Source organism: Sciurus vulgaris, assembly GCF_902686455.1.
Source record: "Sciurus vulgaris genome assembly, chromosome: 3".
Lineage (NCBI taxonomy): Eukaryota > Metazoa > Chordata > Mammalia > Rodentia > Sciuridae > Sciurus > Sciurus vulgaris.
Genome location: NC_136463.1, coordinates 111,775,499 through 111,799,830, shown reverse-complemented (window position 1 = coordinate 111,799,830; position 24,332 = coordinate 111,775,499). Strand labels below are relative to the sequence as shown.

At 34.4% G+C, this 24,332-nt stretch overlaps 1 protein-coding gene across 17 annotated transcripts in view; it reads left to right on the top strand.

Annotated features, from left to right (window-relative positions):
- The window catches only part of LOC306656522 (uncharacterized protein), a 222,069-nt gene extending 213,672 nt beyond the window's left edge, over positions 1-8,397 (top strand). For 14 of the 17 annotated variants that reach the window (XR_013762533.1, XR_013762534.1, XR_013762535.1 and 11 more), the window contains one exon: positions 390-2,338. The gene's annotated coding sequence lies outside the window, so the exon portion shown is untranslated. Of the gene's footprint in view, positions 1-389; positions 2,339-5,925; positions 6,445-8,297 lie in introns of those variants that run through there. The other 3 variants (XM_079131838.1, XM_079131839.1, XM_079131837.1) reach the window with 3 other exon arrangements.
- The last annotated feature ends 15,935 nt before the right edge of the window (positions 8,398-24,332 follow it).

The window sequence follows — 24,332 nt, the reverse complement described above, 5'->3', positions numbered from 1 at the left end:
TAGCTCCAGAATTATTCATTGTCAGCTCCAGGCAAAGAATAGGGGAAAGTTTTATTATTCACCATGCACAATAGCAGGATGCTTAATGATTCTCAGTTACCTTGGCAGAATTGTCTGTCGACTTCAGGCACTAGCAGTGGGTGACACAGGTCTGGCCAAGTGTTAGAGCAAGATCATACATTCTGGTCCCATTTTAATTTCTAATACATTAATCTTTCCCTCCCAGATGCACAATGAATATTCCATAGACTCTTGTTTGTCAGAAGCTGTCTGGCTTTCATCTATTCAGGTGGTTTCATTGACTGTGAATGCGTGCTTCAAAGGCCTGATCAGTCAATGACAACTGTCTCACAATAGCATTGAGTAATGCTTTCCTTTTTTCTTTTCAGGCATCTGATAGACAACTTTGACACCTGATCTCTAGGGACCTTATGGAGTCACTCAGAGTTCTTAAGAGACTTCCTTTACTTTATCATTCCAGAAAGAATTGTCACAGGTGAATGTATCGCACTTTCTCAGGAGCTGAACCTGACCCTTGAATCCATCTCATTTGCACTGCAGGTTTCACAATGAATTAAAATGGATTAAGTTGGCTTAATACTGTTTTACAAGCAAGCAGAAGGCACTGCACCATTCATTTTTAATTTTAATCCTTTGTCTTAGCCTGTTAATTACTATTGTTTTAAGTTCATTATCCTGGCATGCACATTGTTTCTAGTTGGATGCTAATGCTTGTAAGCAGTGTCCTTACTTTTGCAAGTACTGACCCTTCAATTGTCAAATTAGTCCATGTCATTGCTGAACAGCCAATTCCGTAATCTACAATTTTCTCTTTAAATTTTTATTCTACTCTCGTTTCTAATTAATGAAGCAATAACCCTATTGAAGCAACATACACCCAGACTCAAGTTCAAAAGCATTAAAAAGGAGAAGGAGAAAATGGAAATTTGGTATGTGATTCTTCATTTTTCTGACAACCTTGGGTCAGATGAATTCTATTATATGTTTTGTCTGTAAAGTTTATAAGATATGATCATAAAAAGCAATATGAGCTGTATTTCGTATCTTTCTACAACTTTTGTCAAAGTTTCCATTAAGTACAATTGGAGTGCTACAATAATACAATTGAAAGCAAATCACAAGGAAGAAAAGACACAGCTGAGCAGTAATAAGAAAAGTTGAACCAGTTATAGGATTCAAGAGACTCACTGCTGGTACAAATCAAAGTGTCTAATATAATTTGCCATTTCAATGCAAGAATTATCTCCACTATGGAGTCATGACTTCAACCAGCTCTCTAAGCATTTTATGTTCACTACCTTGCAATTGCAAAGTTCTGATCATTACAAAGTTCATTGTTATTAAGAATTGCAATCTACTTCCGGATAACTTCCATCCTCTGATCATAGTGTTGTTTTCTACAGTTACACACACACACACACACACACACACACACAGACCACTGCCTCTGCCATGTGACTACACTTCAATTATCTGAGGCATGTTCATTCCTTAAGTAGCAAACTGCTGAGACCCTCTTGTCATACTAGTCAGTCTGTCCTGCATAAGCTTCTCTTTGATCTTCTTCAATGAACAATATCTTGTCAGAGATAAGAAACATTTAGAAAATAATTGTATCCTTTATGTAGAACAGTAAATCTTACCAAAACATAAATCGTACCAAACTACATGGATCTCAACTCATTTGCTTTGCTTTCTGTCCTAATAGTAGTGAAAGAAGTATCCCTAAGACCAGGGAATCTTCACTCTTTCTCTTCTTGCTTGTCCAAAGAACTTGCTCTTGTGTTTATCTCTATTCTCTTCTAATCAGTAATTTCTCTATTTCTATAAATTACTTTAATAAGAAGTCAACCATACCATTTTCTATTTAGAAACATCCACCATCTTAATCATAAACTCTCCTCTATTGCCCACTTGTCTCTTTGCTTTCATAGAAAATTAGCATAGATTTGTCAGCACTCATACCTCCACTTCTTGTTCTATTAATTCTCAGATACCATTTAAGTTTTCACAATGCTCAGAGAAGTTTTCCTTCATTGAGTTTTATATGGCCAAAATCAATGATTTCTTCTTTGTTCTTTTTTTCATTTACTCCATCTCTCAGCAGCATGTGCCAGAGTTGGCTATCTTCCCTTCCAGAAACACTTCCTTCTCTTTAGTTGCACAATGACATACCTCAATTATCACTGACTACTTTCTCCTACTCTTCTTTGCAGTCTTCTCTTTCTTATTCTAAGCTCTATGTTCTAAAGTTTCTGGTTCTAGGCCTTTGACCTTTTCTTTATTTATCTTTATCTTTCATCTGATTCCACGGTTTTAAGTGGCATCTAGTATCACTGTCTCCCTAAATTACCCTCAAATACAGAATTTTTCTAAGAGCTTCAGATTCATTTATCATTTTCCCACTCAACATCTCCACTTAGATTTATAACAGATGTGTAATCCCTTATATGTTCAAAATGAAATGTTTTGCTTTGTTTTCCATAATGATTGTTAAATAATTGGACCAATCTCTTCTTTTCTCCAATCCTAGATAGCTAAAAGAAGTAATGGAGACATTTTGACAATACAATAAGGGATTATCGCTTCTAAAGTGAAGGTGAAATTGAAAGAGATAAATGAGAAGGGTAGCTTTTTGCAAGATCAGAAGAACAGCTGTCAAAACCCAACACCCATAAAAATTGGGGAGCCTGACAAGAGTCTCTCCCAACAATTATCTGGTACACAGAAGCTCCCTTCTTTGAAGGGAGGGTAAAATAGAAGTAGGCAAGCCTGGGATTCTGGCATGATTTTCAATTAACAGGGTATTAGGGAAGGAGTGCTTCTGGTCCTATATGTACTTGATGTCAGCTCTCAATTATTTTTACCTCCAGAGCCCTTACAGAATAAGAAATCAAAAATTCAATCTGGAGGCAGTTGCATTTGTTCTAAGCCTCAAGTTCAAACTACCAATGCATACATGTTTACTCACATAGTTCAAGATAGCTAGGAGTACAAGTAAATAAGACCATGAAGAAAAAACACCAAACCAAACCAAAAAAAAAAAAAACTCCAAAAAATCCATGCAGACAGAAAGATATTATAAATACTTTTAGGTCCTAAACATACCCAAAACATACTATAAGCAACTTTGCTTGCAGAAAAGAAGTTTGAATTTACCTACAGGTTAAATTTTAAAAATTGACAAAGCACATTTCCAAAAAGGAAATACATAGGATTTCTATAAATGAAAGAAATACAGCTTTCTGTTAAAAATCACAAAATTAACTCTTGATTTTACCTACCCAATTTTAGTTAATGATATTTCCTTCTACTCAAGTGCTCAGCTGGTATTTTCCTTCACCCAGCAACAATGGTGTACAGTATCTCTCCAGACTTTGTAATAATCTGATAATTTTGCAGTATTTTTATTGCTACACCACAGTCTGGGCTGCTATAGCCTAGCACCTGTACTATCACAAGACCATGTTAAATGAGCTCTTAATTGTCTTTGTCCACTTCTAAAGATCTTTGAAACATTTAAATCAGATCATATCGAGTCTCTTCCTCAAATTACATACTTAAAATGCCTTCCTCCAGCTTATGAAGTTCTACATGATCTGAGTTTTGAAATGTTTTTCCTTATGCTATTCATTCAGTGGACTTTTTTGAGCATCCAGGCTTACTTTAATCTCAAACTCCTCACACTTACTGATACTTCTGTCTGGATTGTGTTCTTCTGTCACATAGAATTTGCTCAGATAGTAGTTTCATATCTAAGGCTTTCCTGTCTCCAATCTTCTTACCTCTCTAGTCATTCTAGAACTTGTTTTATTTTTATCATTGCATTTCACATTTATCTGAAAATTCCTTTTAATTCCTTGATTTACTAATATGACCTTATCTGCCTGGTTCAGTTACTTTTCCATATTTTAGATACTTGTCTAATAAATAATATGGGCAAATTGTATTTATAGAATGATAAAATCTAATTATATTAGATCCTACTATTAACATAGTTGACAAATTTATCGTAACTCTAAATTTGTGTAAAAGGTGTATCTTTTTATTTTTTTAATTTCAGTATTTTCCCCATTTTTCAACTTGCAGAAGTTATTAAATAGTAACAACAAAAATATAGTATAGACCATATATAATATTTATTAAGGCACAAATTTTTACTAAAACTAGTGAACTGAGGAGGGGGCATTTAAGAGTAGATCCAAAAGGCTTGGGTCATGGTAAACCTAAAATTATGAAAACATCTAAGTCTTATGTATTAAAATTACTAGTACTTGAAGATATACATTTTAAAATAAAATTGACTAATGGGCCAATGTAGGGCAGGCCCCAAATGGTTACAGTTAGGTTCCCTTACCAAGACTTTCCACCAGCTATGTTCTTAGTGTGTAGTGAAAGTTATAAACACTATGATTTGGTGTACATACTCAAAGTCATAAACATTTGCTCTGAGCTTGTGCCTACTAATGTAACCTGTTGGCAGTGTGCCTTCTTTGACCTGGATATTAAAAAGGCCTATAGAGACGGCTTGGGAAACCAAATGGAACTGGCTGGTGGCCGACTAGGAGCCATTGCCACTTTTGAATAAAGCATGTCTACTATCCCAACTGCATCTTGCATCTTCTCCCACCTACTGGAATCCTGAATCTGTTTCCTGGGCCTGAGTCCCTGCCGAGCAGCCAATAAATACCTTCTGATTTATTTATCTGTTTTTATATCTTAGGAGCTAAACATGTGATTCACGTAGTACTTTGGGGGATATAAAGCTGCTGAATGCTAGTAGGAGATCACAGAGGCCCTTGAAGGAAGACAGCTGCTGAATTACAAGAGAGAAAGGAGAGAGACATGTGAATGAAAAGAGGAAAAATTTTAGGAGGGAAATGCTCCAAGTTTTCTTACATGGACACAGAGGCATTACATTTTAGGAAGTCTTGGTTTAAGTGGAAGGATAAACTATAAAAGTATTTGAAAGGCAAGGAAAAGCTGCCAGCAAGTCATTTTAAAGTTACTACTTGAAAGGAAAAGTGGGACTCAGTTGAAAATGGTGATTGAATATCATGTCCCTGAACATGGGGACTATTTTTAGTCCCCATTTTTAAATTAAGTAAGTAGAAGCTTAGAAGTGTTAAAGAATTTGTACAAGTCAAATGATCACTTCTTGATGGAAGTGTGACCTTGGCCCTCATCCTTCTGATTCTAATATCCATTTTCTAACTCATTACTAAACAATCTCTGTAAGACCATCTCTTCAACTTTAATCTGGGGAAGTTCCCTAAGAAACCCTGAAGCTTTTCATAGGTTCCCTTTTAAATTTTTGCTATTGCTCTGTGTGTGCACGTGCATGCTATTTGTAATAACACATTGAATTTACAGGGCCTGAGGTTTCCTTGGCAGGCAGCCATCTATTCTCACCTTCTCGAGCTTGTGGCTACAACAGTTGGCATTCCATTTTCCTGCCTGCTCTTTTCAGACGTTTCTTCCATCTGATTAGTCATTTAAAATCTTCCTGCAGTGTTTGTTGATCTTCACCTGTTTGTTGCTTTTCCTGTGCTTAGAGGTTAAAATGCTATGTTGGTGCAAACTTAATAAAGCCCAACAAGAGATGAATACTCACAACCATTTGAACTGAGCAGATGGCAAAGCATCGTTTGAGAGTTGAGTAGCTTATTGGTGTGCCTGCCTTAAAACAAGGAGAAAATTTTATTAGGCTTAATCTATAGAATAAGAAACTCAACATAAAAAGTTAAAGCTCAATTATACTAATTGGTTAATAATGGTTTCTATAAAATTTTCTTTTAATTTGCTAGCTACCACCCCAGTGTGTAACTGATTCCTAACAGGTCTTATAATAAATTTGATTGTTATTGCTGGCAATAACATTTTTTAACAATACCTATTTGGAAGGCAATCTACTTGTGACTTCTGAATATATAACGGATGGACCAGACCTCTGGATCCTCTTAACTCTGAGAATCAACAATCGGAACCAAGAACAGCAGGGAATACATTTTAGGCTACTCAATTTGATGAGAATCCCTCAAGCATGATTAGTAAGTGCTCAATACATATCAGTAGAATGAAAGAAATGCTGCCTTCCTTGAGGTGGAAGCAATCAACAAGGACCAGAATAGCTTTTTGGATAGAAATAGACTTACTTTAAAAAGTATAGCCATTACTTGTTTAGACAGTAATGATCATTTCTTTCCAACAAACTCCTATTCATATCATAGGAACATTTTTCCTCCTCCCTTGCTTAAATATGCTTCTAAAACTAAGTTGTGGCTCCCATTTTCACTCTCATTTGCAGAACTTCCCTTCTATTCACACCATGCATATCGTTGGTGGAGGAAATAGGGCCAACAGTTTTTTTGATCCTGGTTTTCACTACTTTTCCTTTCTTCTCCATATCATTTAATATTGGCTTCCCACAAACTAGGATAACTTTGGTATCACAGTCAAGGTTTCCTGTCCTGGAGCTTTCTCTCTAAAAATATTAGAGAGGTCACCACTCTAAGTTTAAAATTCTTCACCTTTTAACCCAGGTAGCATTTCTTTTTCTGTTCCACTTTGGAAACTTACATCCATGGCTACATTTTAGATCTTGACTTCAAAGAAAGTGTATTTACTTCTAAAATATTTTGGAGAGGTACTGGGGATTGAACCCAGGGATGTCTTATAACTGAGCTACATCCCCAGTCCTCGCTTTCACCAAGTTGATGAGGCTAGCCTCCTGACTCGCTGGAATTACAGGTGTGTGCCACTGGGCCCAGCTACTTCTAAGTATCAAACTCAACCATCTTAGCTCTGTCTCAAACTCCCACTGTAACCCTTTTTTATCTGTATACAGTTTTCCTCATCTCCTTGGCAAGCCACCTCACCTGTCATTTTATTAGTATTAATAAAATTGCCCTCTTATTTTCAGATCAACAATTTAGTAAATTTGAGCAAAATGTGTGTGTATATATATATATATATACATATACAAGATATATATATATATCTTTCCTTCTAGGAAATCCTGTGGAATGTCTATTTTCTTTTATACCATTTAATTTTCCAGGAAGCATAGGAAAATTCTGCAGTTGTACTTTTTTCTGTAACAAACCAGCTTCATTTTTAAACACTGTTATCATTTAATCTCCCTTTTACTCTTCAACGAACCACGTGCTGATTTCTGCTCTTCTACTCAATTGAAACCCCTTTCCCCCGAGTCACCAATGAAATAATTAACACAGGTCTTATGTGATTAGACCTCTATCTAGACATTCCATGAAGTCAGTCTGTCACTCTGTACTGAATTTCTACCTGCTCACAGCTCCCACAATGCTACCCTTCCATTTGCCTCTTTCACTCTTCTTCCTTGATCCTTTTAGTTTGCTCGATTTCCCTTTAAGTGTTGGGAGCAGCATGCTCTTGTCTCTCCTTTCTTCCTGTTTTACCTACTCTTCTTGAGAGTTTGGTCTAAATCCTTTATTTGAATACCATTACTATTTATATGCCGCAGATTCTCCCACATCTCTCACTTGTTTCTTGAAGACACATTTGTACAAATGCTTACCGAATGTCTGTACTGTATGAGCTAGGGACTTGCAAACACAACTTATAAATCACACATGCTTTGTCCACGTGCTCCCATCTCCTCTCTGTCCCTAAACCTGATCCTCTTCCTCTGTGCTCCAATCTGGAGATTAGTACTCCCACCCACTCAAGCTCTCAAGCCAAAAAGAGACATCCTGGGAAACGTCATCCCGTGTCGCCTTGTCAACACATCCTCTCCTTTTCCCCCTCACATGTCTGCTCTCTGTCTCTCTCCTGCCACTGGCTACCTCAGATCCCCTTTATTTTTTACCCAAATTACTTACTACTGCAGCTTCGTCTAATTATCTCATTCTTGCCAACCTGCACTCCAGTCTTCTGCCACTACTTCTAGGATTAAATTCTCTATTGCTTCCTTGTTTGGATACAGACCAAGTGCAGAGAGACAATAATTATACATTTAAAGATCAGCAGCTTCCTCCTCACTTCTTGTCACTTCAATCCACCACACTGATATTCAAGCCACATCAGTTCAGTCCTTTCCATATCTGCATCTCTCATCACCCTAAAGTTTCCTTCATTTCCCCCCTTCTCTGCCAGGAAAGCTCTTACTAATTTTCGAAGTTTCATGTAAATTGTCTTTTGAGTAACTTACTATTTTATGCTATAACTTTGTATATCTCTCTCTGGTATAATGTTTATCATTGTAACTGCCTCTTTTTTTTTTTTGAAACTGTTAGTTTTGGGGGAATATAAATGACAACCTTTCCATTGGTCATGAGAATTTCAAATGATATGTAGAAAATAATATGTGATCAATTACTATGTATTGAAATACAGGTGAGTAAAATTATAAAGTCAGGTGAGCATTGTATGTGCCATTTATCTGTTCCAATGTCAATCTTAGAATTACATAATTCTTGAGGGAATTCTCTTTCTAATACTGAGGAATCCAACAATAACATTGTTTTGCCTTGCACATTCAACGTCTTCATTTTCAAATGTTCATTTTACATTCTGATGCAATCTTTTCCCACTAATTTTACTGTGGAAAAATATATAGGAAAATAACAGAAATAAATTCCCTAAAAGTAATGACTCCATTTAGAAATTAATATAAATTAAGTTGAAAATCTAGTGGAGAAAATGTTAGGGCCTTCATATTTGGCAAGGAAATAGTTTACCTAAACACCTTGATCTGTGAAAAGTTAACACACTGGTTCTTTATCAAAAGTACAATCAGGCTCAGGGAAGATCAGCTCATTAATCCGTACAGATTCCACTCACATTTCCTAAAGGTTGTTCTACTAATATCTTTGCTTGAAACTCTCCTTCTTTGGTTGTAGTCTGCAGAGCCTGCGAGTGAACAATTTTAGCAAGTATATTCAAATCTTCAACTCTCCTATATTAGTCTTCAACCACATTTTCATAGATTTCTAGTGAAAGTGCAGAGTTTTAGTGTTTTTTATTTTGGGATGGTTTGTGCCAAGGCAGGGCACAGGCAACCTTCTTTTTGCAGAGTGATGTTGACACACATCTGCTCAAACACACTATCATTTCCATCTCAACTGATTCGATTGGCAGGAACAAGCTAGCTCACTCCTCTTTATGAATATCAAACTAGGGAGGGGGCACTGAAAAGAGGACAGGCATTTTACAATTTGTCAAGATATGTATTCCAGAACTTATTTAAAAAAATAACCACCAGGTCCAACTTGAGCTAATAAGCTAACGACTGCTTATCTTTCATGATTGAGCTTCAAAGGAATTCCTAACTAAATGAGCCAATTATTATATTGCCATGTATTTTTTTATTCCTTCCTGTTAAATCATGCATTTGGTGTTATATAGAAGTTTTATGCTTATTAAAAAATAACCAGTATGTATGAGCTTATGAAAGGAAACCTCACTAGATTTTTTAAAAAGCAAATGAAAACCTTCAAATCTAACTGGTGCCATATGGTACACTCAGAAACACTTGTAAAAGAAAGTTAAACCTTGAATATATTAATGATTTTTTACAAAAAAAAAAAAATGCCTCTTTTTTCCATCTTTGCATCTGAAGACTTCTGAATACAGCATTACAGAACACATTTCTGTACAAAACAGTCAATTCAATAATATATATCTAGAATTGTTTTCATTATAATTATGCTTATTTAGTGCATACTTTTGAACCAAACATTAATATTGTGTCTTAATATTGCTCTAGAGACTTAAAAATATCTTCAGCTGATTTCCACTTATTCTTCATTCTGAATTAAACAATTTGTTTATGTGATCTTGATGTTGACAAAAGCACAACCAACTAGCTGTGCTGTGCAGTGATGTGACTCCAGAGGAGTGAATCTTGATTCCCTTGCCACTCATTTCTTGACTACTTGTGAAGTCTCTTACTTTCAATTTTTACTAATATGTAAAGCATCTATTAAAGAGACTCACTTGATTCTTTTTTTTTCTTCTCTCAAAAGGCAAATGTGAATCATGCAGAATGCAATGGAAAGCAAAGATCTGTTAGCTAACAGAGACACCTGTACCTCTATACTCTCCTCCCTGTCAGACTGCCAAAGTGAAGCAGTCCTTTCAATTAATAAAATCATGAAAGTGCTTTAATTTCTACTATATTGAAGAGCAAGCTTCCTGAAAATCTTTCATAAACCCATTAATATTTTTTTATTTATTATTTATTTTATTATTTATTATTAACCTTTTTATTTTTTTAATGTATCCAAAAACATAGCTTATTTGTTGAGATGGGGTATATTTTCCTATTAAAACTAAGAAAATTATGTGGGACAGGATTTTTTTTTTTTTTTGACCAACTGTAAGTTGTGAGCTTGTTTAGCTTTGCGATACCCTTCTGAGTGGAAAAAAAATGCAACCTTCTGACAAAGATCTCTGCATAAACAACAGCTCCCCACTTGGTTTTACTTTATGCTGTGTGCACTAAACTTATATTCCTTTCCATTTTTCTTTGGAACTTCTTTTTAATGCATGACTCATTAGTCATGTGTGTTTCCTAAGACCAGACGGGTATTTTCCCAAGTCTTTTAGATAATGATCATTTTCTGGAAGGGGAGGAAGTCAACATACCTTCAAGGCCCCTAGGATAGCTCTAAGCTTCTCAGTGATTTTACTGTCACTTAAATTGGGACTCAGATATTTCTATCCCAATAATTCTTATATTTAGCAATATGATTTCATTTTAAGGAGTTGTTTTATATTTTAATATACTTATTTTGCAGATATCAAGCAGATATAGACTTTTTGGGTGATAAACAAGGATGACATTGAATAATGTTTGATTTAAATCTAAACACTTTTCACTGATCATTCATTAGCAGTTAAGTACCAAAATATTTAGTTAATTTATTAATCATTTGTGTACATCCTACAATAGGGCTCTTTAGTTTGAATATATGGAAGGTTTAATGTGCCTGAAAATGGAATAAGAATTGACAATTGATAAATGTAAAGTGACAGCGAAATTAATATAATATATTGAATAAGAACCATAGAAACTAGTCCAACTAGTCATTTTGAGGGAATAATTGTTATTAAAGTTATATTTTTGAGTTCAAAATGTAATTTAGTTATCTAGGTATAAAGTGAAACATAGTTGTATTTATAAAAATAAGAATTATTCAATTTTTTGCATATGTGATGGTTCGTAGGATTTGCTCATGGGATCACAGAAATATCTAGAGGATGAACCTCTTCTGGTAAAAATCTGGAATCCCAGTATTAGGAATTGTGACCTGAAACTTAGCCTATATTGCAAAAAAAAAAAAAAAAAAAATCAAAGTAATACATAGATATGAAAAAAGAAGGCAATAAAAAGGAATATTTGTAGCAAAAAATATACTAAAAATAGTTAAAGCCTCTAAGGTCTGCAGAAAAGCTACTGGCAGCAAGTTGTGGGATTTCAACTGGGGAGAAACTGTGGGATAAGAGAAGAACACAAAGAATGCAGAAGAGCTGTGACTTATTCAGTGTACCCCAGAGTGTCACTCAACCCCACTGCATTACTAGTCAAACATGAAACATAGAGCAGCAGTACAGGGGTCGGTGTTGAGTGGAGAGATAAGAACTCATGGGAGAAGAGACTGCGCAGGTCCGGAGTCTTCAGGTGAGGCTTTTGAGTCCATAGTGGGTTTTCTCAAGTCTGATTTTTAAGTAACAATATGATGAATGGGCGAATCAGAAAACCTTTAACTGGAACCTTCCCATGGGAATGATTGGGGTTATCAAAACTTTGAAAATAAAATCCTTGTTTGAATTATCCAGAAAATTACTGATGACCAGAAGGTGCACTTTTCTCACCATTTTTCTAGAAAAATAACAAAGGAAGAAGAAAGATGGAAACTTTGAAGAAGAACCAACAGAATGAATGAAAAGAACAGTATAGGAAAGAGCAGTGAGCAGCTCTATTTAGTACAGTAAAGACCATTTGACAGTTTGGCAGTGAATAAAGAAGGTATAGTTCATTACCAAATCGAATTCCCAGGCATGAGAGGAATTTACACCCTGGCTGCACAGGAGGTGTGACTCTTTCATTAGGGAAATTCAAGCTTACACAAGTATACAAAAATGGTGCAGATTTTCACAATTCCACTTGCTTCCAATGTTCAACATACATGTTAAGTTGGAGTGCCTTTACAAATCTTCACAATTACATTTAGATAGAAATTTTAAGTTGGTTGCAATAGATTAAGTGTCCAATACCCCATGTGTTACAGAAATAGTTTGGTATCTTTTGGATCCAGGATATTTTGTGTTCTTCATGATACAAGATGCACAGTGGACCAGATGACTTTGGAAATTATCAAAGTCTCTTATTTTCAAGTTATATTTCCTGAAACACAATCACATGAACATTTCAATTATCTTAATTATTTTATTATTTAGTATCTTAATTATTTTATTACTAAGACAAATATTTAGTTTTGCATCCTACTTGTTTTCCACTTGCTATTTAGTCACAAATGTTTCCATGACATCACGTACTCTTAGTAATCACAGCTTTTAGTGACTAAGCAACATTAAATTTTGTGGATTTGTCATAACTAACATGTATTTTATAATTTTATATTTAAATTATGTTTTAGTTTCTCAACAGTAAAGTGTTTTCCTGAGGTATTTATATACATTATACTTCATTTTTACTATAGTAAGAATAACTATAAAAGATCTCAGAAATGGAAATATTGCATCAAAGGTATGAATTGCATCTAATTTGTAATTACTTTTAAAAATTACTCAAATAATGTATGAAATTCAGAAAAAATAAGCAGCGTAAAAATAAAATATTTTTATGACTAGGGCTGGAGATGTAGTTCATTTGATAGAGCACATACCTCACATACATGAAGCCCCAGGTTCAATCCCCAGCAACAATAACTAGAAAAAAAAATAAAGAAGAAGAGAAAGAAAGAATATTTTAATATTTTAATGGGGGTCTTTTGTTCTCTGTCTTAATGTTCCCCTCTCCCGATAGGTTATCTTAATTTTGTGTTATTCCTTCCCTTTTCAATGTTTTTTAACATGTGCTTATGTATATGTATGCATGAAAAAAGGTTTCGTTAAGTAGATTTGTATTATAGCATTATTATATAACAATACACTTCTCAGCACCTATTAAAGTATATTTTCTATTTATTATTTTTTATTTTCTAAAAAATGTAATGCTTACCAAATCTCATTTAGATATATCTGAATCAGTACATTTATTTGTATTTGTATATAATATACATATTGTAAAAATCCCAGAAGTCAATGAAGTGCAGGAAGTCTCTTCTAGCTATCATTCCCCCTTTTTCCCCACATCCTCTTTTCAAAGATAAGTGCTCTTAGCATTTTTCTGATTCTTTCCAACTAAACACAATTAATTTTCTTTTAAATTATTTTTAAGAACTCATTTCCAGAAATATGTTAATTATTACTTTGTCAGTATTCATCATACAAAGAAATAAGTTGTAAATCAGATGATGATGTTGATTTTTCTGGGTGGGTCATTTAGTTGTGGAGAGTGAGAGTTTCTCCCAATTACGACACATTGGGCGAGGATGCTAATTATTAATAAGGTCTATTTATTGTGCAGAGAAGAAAGCACCATGACTTCCAGGAAAATGTCTTGAAAAGAACCCACAAGAGGAAGCCTGCTAGTTTATGGAAGGGTTATTCATGCTGAGACCTGCTTGAGAGATTAAACCCATGCAGGATGCCTGATTCTGCCTTCAATTAGATCTGAGGCCATAAAAACGCTTAGGAGTGTGGTTTTCACCAGAGTGAATGTGAAGGACAAAGGGCAAAGGGTAATTAGCTCCTGACCTGAAGAGCTCATAAGAGAAGGAAATTTCAGTAAAACAGTTTCACTTTGGCCATTTTGACAGTGTATATGTGTGTGAAGCAGTATGTGTCCATCAGTAATAGAAGTCTCTTTTTATTAGAATACGACATGGTGGGTCCCAAACTAAAATGGCCACCTGGGTAGGTGATCACACAAAAGAGTGAAGCAGTCTTGGCCAGTGAGCATGAGAACCCACAAACCACCCCAATGTGCAAATGTGACTTTACTCTGGCCATTGGGGTGAGGCCAGACTGTGGACTGAGCATTGCTTTATCAGTTGATATTATAAGAGATTTATAAATAGGAATATTCATGTGAAATCTGCTGAGGTATAAGTGTTGCAATTTTCAATTTTAAAGCAATATATGGGTCAATCAACATATGTCTAAGTGATAAACCAAGTCCAAGGACCTCCAGGTGGTGACTTGCAGTCAAGCTACTTAGACCAGTTATATAATGACAAGTTTTTAAGCCACAGTAGAATGGAAAGAGTTAATTTCAGTGTCACAATATCTTATTCATGCATTCATTTCATTTTGAGACTATTAGCATATATCATATATTGTACCCAAATGCCAACATAACAGTGACTTAAAATATTTTACTGTCTCCTTAACAGGCTAAGTTCAAGAAATTCAGGGCTGATATGTTAACTCTGCCTTCTTCCATTTACAGCTTCTATATCATGACCAATACGGCCACTCCAGTTCCTGCCATCTAATTATCAAAACTCTAGGCAGACAGGAAGGAGAAAGTAAGCAATGGCTTGCTCATTCCCTTTCAGGACACCACCGAAAACTTTTACCTGTTATTTTCCACCCACCTACAGTTGGCCTAAAATTTAGTCATATGATCATTCCTAGAAACCAGAGGGCTAGTACATTCATTCATTCATTCATTTTTGTTAGTGGCAATCATGCCTCTATCTACAATTTCATGGATCTTTTCTTTTAAAAAAGAAGGCATATGTGGCATTCTCTACCACCACAACTCTATTGAATTAAAAGGTGTTAGGTTAGGTAACTTGCTGTAAAAAATTGTATCACCGTAAATGTGTATTTCTTGCTCACAGTGATTTAAAATCCAGTAGGTAATACACTCTTGTCGAGGTACAGTATCCAAGAGAAGGGACTGGTGTGATCAAAGACATAAGGGCTAGAAAATGTGGTGCTTTGTATGATATTAGAAGTTGCCTCAGAACTTGGTTGGCCTTCTCAGCACAATGAGACTCATTCTAGAGAAACACTGTTGAGAGCATCCACACTGGCCTTAAATCCTGGCACCTTACTAATTCCAGGGAATTATGTCAGGCTAAGTTGGGCTTTAATTCTATTCGAGCAAACCACTTTTGAATAGGAAAACAACCTGAGAAAAAGCTCTGTCAATCCATAAAAATTCTGCTTGTTTGTCTCCTGAATTGGTCAACTGGATCCATTATTAGAAGTTAAAGTGCATCACAAAAAAAGTAGATCCTCAGCATCTAAAACAATGTCAATACCTAGAACTTTAAAATAACTACCTGGGGGCTGGAGCTATGGCTCAGTGGTACAGCGCTTGCCTCATATGTGTAAGGCCCTGGGTTCTATCTTCAGCACCACATAAAAATAAATAAATAGAGATAAAATAGCTACCAGAATGAAGAAGAGACCTGGGAATATACATCCAGCCTGATAAAACTCAAAACATATCAAAACATTGCTTTAATGAATTTTGACTTCCAGACATAGATTTCAACTTTCAGAAGTTTAATTTCCTCTTCATTTGTCGTTCAATTCTTTTTTTCTGTTGAGTTTAAAACAGGATTTTCTCAAAGCATGGCCTTGAGTTTTCCATTTGCTCCCAAATCTTCTGAGAACTCTACAAGTAGCTAATGTAACTACCTCGAAACTGAATCTGTCCAAAACACTCTGCCCATTTTCCTCCAAATTCCTGCTCCGCAAACCAGAAGAAGAGGGAGGAGTTTCCCTGAAACAGAGACCACACAAGTAGCATAATAGGATTGGCCTGAGGTACCAATGAGTGAATAGAAAGGCAACAGTGAACAAGAAAGAAGAAGGTACCACGAGTGACATTTTTTAGAGGCAAATTCAGTAGACATGGAGACTGACTAACGGTGAGAAGTAGTTAAGATTAAGATTAAAAGATGACACTAGAATTTCCAACATAGTTGCTAAAGAAATAGCGGCACATTGGGAGGTAGGAATTCAGGAAGTCAAAGGGTGATGAGGTTGAGGCATTTAATTTGTCCTGTGAAACATTGGTGCTTATGTGTGCAGTATATCTTTCTACCAGTAATTTCATTGTACTAGAAGCATTGCTAAAAATATGCCACTCAACTTCTATTAAGATAGGAAGAAATATGATCATGCAATTTTTTTCTCTCTAACAATGTTTCCTGATAATGATGTTAGGTTTGCTAAAATACTTATATCATCAAATGAAGAATTACATCCACACTTAGATAAGGAAAGACTTTATTCAAAAGGATTGTTGCAATGTGGGGAGGGTCTACTGTGATATGGGAAGGGAACAGTTAATTGCTACAACCACCAATAACCCACCCATGAGATCTTCATGTGTCTCAATAGTTACATGGAAAAATGGCTTTTCTTTTATAGGAAGGAGTGTTTACAAGGCTAAAAGAAAACCCTGTGTGCGGAGCAGGATGAGTTGTGCAGGGGGTGGGGAAAGGGCACAAGCACATGGAATGATTCTTGGGAGAGACCATTAAGAAGTTTGTTTCAAGTTCCAGTGCTCAAGAGTGAACCAAAGTTTAGGGCCCTGTGGAAGGAAGAGAAGTCTAAATACAATTTGGTCAAGTCAAGTTAGTAGGCATTTTGTCCAGATTGGCCAATAAGAATAAATAGTTTAATCATTATGAGACAATGAAAAGGAATTTAAAGAGCCCTGTCACAGGTAAACACGGGGCTCTTCATAAATCTTATCTGAATCATATACGGAAGGGTGTTTCTTTGCAGCCAGCCATTTCTGATGACACAAAAGTTTAGGGGTAGTTTCTGGATCATCACTCTTCTCTCAGAGCACAGGGCTCAAGTAAATTTTAACATTGTTGGTCACAGTTCAACCTGACCATTCTTTTTCAGTAATATGAAATCTAAAACTTTTAAAATATTTTAAAAGTTAATAAATAATTCTGAAAATGAATATCCCTTCTGAGAAACTAGAAAATTTTAGTTTACCCATTTGAGGAATAGAAAAGATGAAATGCAAAAGATTATGTAAGGTCAGTGGGATAATGACAGAAAATTGACACCCATATGATTTCTCCATAAATTTATATTGCCTATCAATTTATTAGATGACGGTTTTCTTCCTCTCCACCTCCTTCTTTTTTTTTTTTTTTTTTTTTTTTTTTTTTTTTTTTTTTAGCTTCCCTGGATAACATTCCAACGTGTTCTTCCTTGTGTATCTGAATTTTCTATCATGTCCCCAAATAAGCCATGTAATAATGCTAAGAGGACTATTTTACATGGAATGCTATTGTGATTTGCTAGGCTTGCAAACATATTATTTAGATGGGGGAGGGGAGTTTCTCTTGTACATCACACAGAAGTTGGCCCATGCACTCAATAAAAGCTCATTATGGAAAGATTATAAACGTATAACAATACATTTTAAGTGAGATGCAATGATCCATAAAATTGGTGTGGCTAATTAGCAGATCAAATCTCTGTAAGAACTGGATGTCTTTAATATCCTGCCGTTGCTTAATTCTATAGGTATTTTACTATCCACAAATGTTTAGTAAAATTAAATAATAGTATAAATGTTCAGTGGGATTAAAGCAACTGTAAAATGAAACCAAACAAAATGAGTTTATTTTGTTAATAGAATAAAGAGAATCCCAGTGTTAATATAACATTACACAAAATCTAGAGCAAACATCCTCTGAATCCCAGCCTCATTTCACATGTAATTAACCTTTCTCAATCAAGCTAAGCATCCTTTACACCTCCTTCTCCAATGCTGCATATCCATGTCTCTTCTTTCATGTGAATAGAAGGCAGGCATCAATTCAGACTAGTAATACTGCCTCATACTGTGCTTCCAGAGCAAGATCATCCCAAGAGTATGTTGAATAGTAATCATTTCCCCCAACTCACATGTATATTTACAAATCTTATTTCTTCTTGTAGAAGTAGGAAAGATTTGAAGTTAATGGAAAACATGTTTTAATAGTAATATCTTCTCAGCTATTCATCACAACCAGGGTAGACATGTGTTATATTTTGGTCTCCCAACAAGCACTCCCGGTTTTCTGGTAAATGCTACCAATCTGGAAGTAATAACCCTCTTCTGGGTAGAATTCCAAACTCTGTCTACAGAAATGAAATATATTATCTAGGCTTTAGTCAATCAGCACTTTCAATCCCCCTGTGATTGGTAAACAGTGATTTATAGACAGAAGGGTTCAAGATTCCAAGCAGGGTGATTACAAAGGCAAGTGTGTGAGCTGCAAGGAAGAGAATCTCTCCTTTTGCTGGAAATGCAACCTGAGCAGATGTTAGGCTATTGCTGCTATAGCAATACTGCTACTATATGCAGCTGGAGAAGAAATTCAACATGTGGAGGAAAGTCCCAGAAAGAACAGAGAGAAACTACAACTTGTCAAGATTTGAGCCTATGGATTGCCATTTCAGTTTTCCAGGTAGTTAAGTCAATACATTTTCTTCTCTTATTTTGGACACTATTTTCAGTCATGAATAAAAGAGATGTAAATGATACAGTATCAAGCTAATACGGTAGTGATAATAGAGTTAAGACCACAGATTGAAGAATCATAAACTTCGATTCCAATTTCAGTTCAGATACTAACTTTCTAACTTTTGTTTGGTAAATACCTTGAGCTGAGGACACAGTTCCTTACAGCATGTAAAAGATTCCAAAAAGTTTTGTTGTATTGAATAAATTATACATGAAAGAATACTAATAATCAATCAGTGATAGCTGTTATTTTTTTAACATTGATTTTTCTGAGAGTTTTAATAAGACCAAAACTTAGGTTTATTTCAGTTCTACTGAATCTTATTCTACATATTAAGTTTACTTGTGTTCTAAAGTTTTTCTAGTTCTAGAAATATGTGGAAGTCTCTAAGTTAGAGAGAAGGAAGTAACAATTCTGTTCAATTCTGTTCAAGGTCATAAGCTTAAAAGTGGCATCTATTTCTACTGGCAATATCCAAGTGTATACGATGAAGTGATTTTAAGTGAAGTAAAGTTACTCACCACCGCATAGACCAATGGGATTTGCAGAAAGGTTGCACAAAATGGTAGATAGGAATATTCCCTAAAAGTGCCAATAAGCTTAATTTTAAAGCACATATCTACTCAAGTCATAGAAAGTTGGAATAAAATTCCCCAGTCCTTGTTTTCCCCAGAAATGTTGATTATAAAATTATATGAATGAGAATTCCAGGGCTCAGCAAAGCAAAAATGAGAATTCCAGGCCATCAGAAAGCAAAAAATAGTGATGTTCAAATGGATGAAAAGAGCAACTTTATTTTACCCTGATTACTTCCTATTTCAAGCCAGCACTGATCAGCACCAGTAGAAAATCCCTCAAGGGAAAGAAAAGAGTAGAGAAAATGTCCAACATTCAACTTTTTGGAGGGCTGCTGAGGGACTTTTGAAGTGCTGGTGGAACTGGCATAGTTTGGATATCTGGGACACACTGAGAATGAAGAAGAGTAGGGAAACAGGGAACAGCTAGAGGTTAAACTGGGAGCAGCACAGCTGGGTCCCATTGGGACATGGGAGAAGACTCATAATTCCAAACCTCTTCCTAAGGAGGAAAAGAGTTGCATGGAGAGTGCACCTAGCATTACAAATTTTGAAGGGATGTTCCAGAGAAGGGTATTTGTCTTGTCTGCCTCATGGCAAGGGAGAGCAAGGAGGTTTGCTGTAGTAGAACGAGAGGATTTGCAGTGTCGTAGACAGACACCAGAGGGAGCAAGTGATTATGAGCTACTGAAAAAGACATTATAAAGTCTTTTTAAATGACAAATGGTACACATTGAACCAGAGAACTCATACAGTCCCAAAATTTTTAGAGCTCAAACTGATTGGATGAGGATCTTTCCCTATATGCCACCAGTTCATAAGACTGGGACAAGGGGCTGTTTGTTCAAATGTATGAATCCTAACACAATATATGACACATTAAGAAACAAGGATATGTGGCCTAACCAAAGGAACAAAATAAATCTCCAGAAATAGATGCTAAAGAAACAGAAGAACATTAATTACCTGATGAAGAATTTGAAATTCAATCAGTATCATAAGTATATTGTACAAGTCCTAGAAAATTATTCATAAACAAAATAAGAATTTCAACAAAGCTATATATGTGTATACCTACACACATATATATGTAGATACATACACATGCATACACATATATAATATACACACACACATATATATATTATACACACACACACACACAGACACACACATATATATATTATGGAGCTGAAGGATATAATAATTCAGTTGGGTGGTTCCAAAGCAGACTTGATCAAGCAGAAGAAAGAAAAGAGAATCTATGAACTCAAAGACAGATAATTTGAAATTATCCAGCTAGAACGACAACAGGAAAAAGAATGGAAAAGAGTGAAGAAAGCCTAAGGGACTTAGGAAACATGGAAAGAACCAATGTATTCCTTATAGAATTAGAAAGTGAGAGAAAAGTCCTGGATGGAGAACTTCCTGTATCCAGAGGTGGAAATAGGAATCCAGATTCAAGAAGTCTAAGGGACTCCATTTGACAGGTGTCCAAAGAATCTGGAGAGCTAAGACCACACTATAAAATGTCAAAGACAAAGAGAAATTTTGAAAGCCACAAGAGAAAAGTGAGTATGTAGTCACATACAAATGAGGCCAATTTCTCTAACATGAATCATTTTTCAGCAGACATCTTTCTTGCAGGCCCTTAGGATATGGGATGATATAGGCAAAGCACTGAAAGATAAAAACCCCATCAAACAAGAATACCTCACTTGGCAAAACTTTCCTTCAAAAATAAAAGAATAAAGACCTTTCCAGATAAAAGCAGAGGAAGTTCATCATCACTAGACCTATCTCACAAGAAATCTTGGAGTTCTTCAAGTTGAAAATAAAAGGATGTTAAATAACATAAAGTATAGCCAGGCATGGTAGCACTATCTATAATTTCAGTGATTTGGGAGGCTGAGGCAGGAGGACTTTTAAGTTTGAGGCCAGCCTGCACAACTTAGTGAGACTCTGACTAAAAATAAAAAATAATTAGAGCTAGATATATAGCTCAGTGGTAGAACCATAAAGTTAATTTTCCTGTAACAATAAAAAAAAAATACTAGATGAAAGTATAAAGTAGTTTACTATTAAAGTTAACCATGTAGACAAATATTGTGATACTGTAATGGTGGTACATAAATCACTTTTAATTATGGTGTGGCAAATTAAAAATATAGAACTATAATAATACATTAATGGATACATAATATACAAAGATGGAATAAAGTATTTGTATACAAAGTTAAGTTTTTATGATCAAAAATAGTGTTATAAGCACGTTTTATAAATTCCAATGGAAACCAGAGAAAATAACTAGATTAATAAAATAAATAATAAAAGTTTCAGAGTACATTACTAAAAAATGTGAAGAATAGAAAAAATAAATGTAGGAACAAAAATATCTATGAGACTGAAAACAATTAGCAACACTACAATAGTAAGACTACTGTATCAATAATTACTTCAAGTATAAATGAATTAAAGATTCAACTCCATGCTGTCTATAAGACATCAACTTTAAATTTAAAAGCACACAGACACTGAAAGTGAAATGATGAAAATAGATATTCCTTGGAAATTTTAACTCAAACAGAACAGGAATGACCATGCTTATATCAGAAAAAATAAATATTAATTTCAAAACTAATCAAAGAGACAAAGAATGACAGCATAATGATAAAAGGGTCAATTCACCAGGAATATATAACAATTATAAATATATATATCCAACCAACATCAGAGCACTTTAAATTTACATTAACTGAAAAGATAAATAGACAACATCACAATAATGATAGATTTCAATTTAGAATTTGTTTATTTCAATAGGAGACTTCCCACTTTGATTTTTATCCACTTAAAATTATAGGGCAAACATAAAGAATATCAGTAAGGAATTAGAGAACACAAAAACACAATAAAACAAATGGACCTAACAGGTAGATACAACATATTCTGCCCAATAGCAACAAAATTCTAATTCCTCTTAAGAGCAAATGGAGCATTGTCCTAGGTGGTTCTTATATTAGTTCATAAAACAGATCTTAACAAATTAAGGATTATTGGAAAATATTGGGTATCTTTTCCAACAACAATGAAATGAAACTATAATTTAATGGCAGAAGGGAAACTGGAAAATTCAAAAATATGTAGAAATTAACACACTCCTGAGCAACCAATGGGTCAAAGAATAAATCCAAAGGGACAATGCAAAATATCTTGAAACAAATGAGAATGAAAACAACATGCTAAAACTTATGAAATGCAGCAAAAACAGAGCCAAAATACAAATTTATAATGATAAATGCTTTCATTAAGAAAGATCACAAAATAACAACTTAATATTATACTTCAAGAAACTGGTAAAAGAAGAACAAACAGAGTTAGCAGAATGAAGGACAGAAGTAAGAGTAAAGCATAAATAAATGAAATAAAGATTAGAAAAGAATAGAAAAAATAAACAATATTAAAAATTATCATTTGAAAAGAGCCATATAATTGACAAAATTTTAGCTAGATTATTTATGAAAAAGAAAAGTCATATAAAGTTAAGAAATGGAAAAGGAGCCATTACAATGGATGACACAAAATGTAAAATGATTACAAGAGACTGTTATAATAATTGCATGCCAACAAATTGGATAAACTAGAAGAAAAATTTAAATTCACAGAAACATATAGCCTACAAGGACAGAACAATGAAGAAATAAAAAATCTGAACAGACCCCAAACCACTAATGTGGTGAAACAGTTATCAGAACTCTTCCAACAATGAGAAATTCAAGTCCTGGAGGCTTTACAGATGAATTCTACCAAACATTTAATAAGAATTAATGGCAAACTTTCTCCAACTCTTCCAAAAATATTAGAAAGTGCATAAACTTTCTATCTCATTTTATAAAACCAGATTGACCTGTTTTTTTTTAATTTTTTTTTTACAGACTGTATTTTGATTCATTGTACATATGGCATGTTTTTTTTTTTTAAAGACACTACAAGAAAACTACAGATCAATAGCCCTGATTAATGTAGAGTAAAAATCCTCAACAAAACACTAGCAAACCAAATTCAACAACATATTAAAAGGATCATATACCATGAACCAATTGAATTTATTCCTGAAATGCCAGGATGGTTTAACATACACTAAATCAATTTTCATGATATACCACATCAACACAATGAGGTGTAACAATCACATGGATATCTCAACACATATAGAAGAATAAATTTGGTAAAATTTAACACCTTTTCCTAATAACAACACCCAAAAAACTAGGCAATTACTTCAACATAATAAAGGCCATAAATGATAAGTCCACACTTGGTATGATATTCAGTGATCAAACAAATCTGACAGTCTTTCTTCTAATTTCAGGAATAAGACAAAAATGACTTCTCTTAATCACTGTTATCAAATATTGCACTGGAAGTATTGGCCGGAGTAATTAGGTCAAAAAGAAAAACAAGACATCTGAATTGGAAAAGAATAAGTAAAATAATGTCTTTTGACCAGTGGTATGATCTTATTTGTAGAAAACCCCATATATCCCACCAAAAATTTTAAAAAAAAAGAACTCTTGAAAGTATCTAAAGAATGAAATAAATTTTCAGGATACACAAATTAATACTTTTCTATATACCAATAATAAGTGATGCTAAAAAAAATAAATTAAAAAAAATCCCCTACAATATCATCAAATAAAATAAAATACTTAGGGATAAACTTAACCAAGAAGCAAAAGGTTTGTATGCCAAAAACTAAAAAAAAAAAAAAAAAAAAAAAAAAAAGCTTGAAAGAAATTAAGGATGTAAACAAATTGAAAGATACCCCATGTTCATGGATCAAAGGGGTAATATTATTAAAAGGTTTATACCACCCTCAGTGATCTACAGGTTCAATGTGATTCCCATCAAAACCCCAATTATATTTTTTGCAAAAACAGAAAAAGTATTCTTAAAATTTAGGAAATCATAACCTCAAATATCCAAAACAATCTGGAAAAGAAACAAAGCTGAATGCTTCACATTTTCTTATTTCAAAGCATTACAAAGTAACAGAAATCTAAACAATATGGTACTGATAAATATGCAGTCCAATGGAACACAGAATAAAGACCCTTGAAATAAA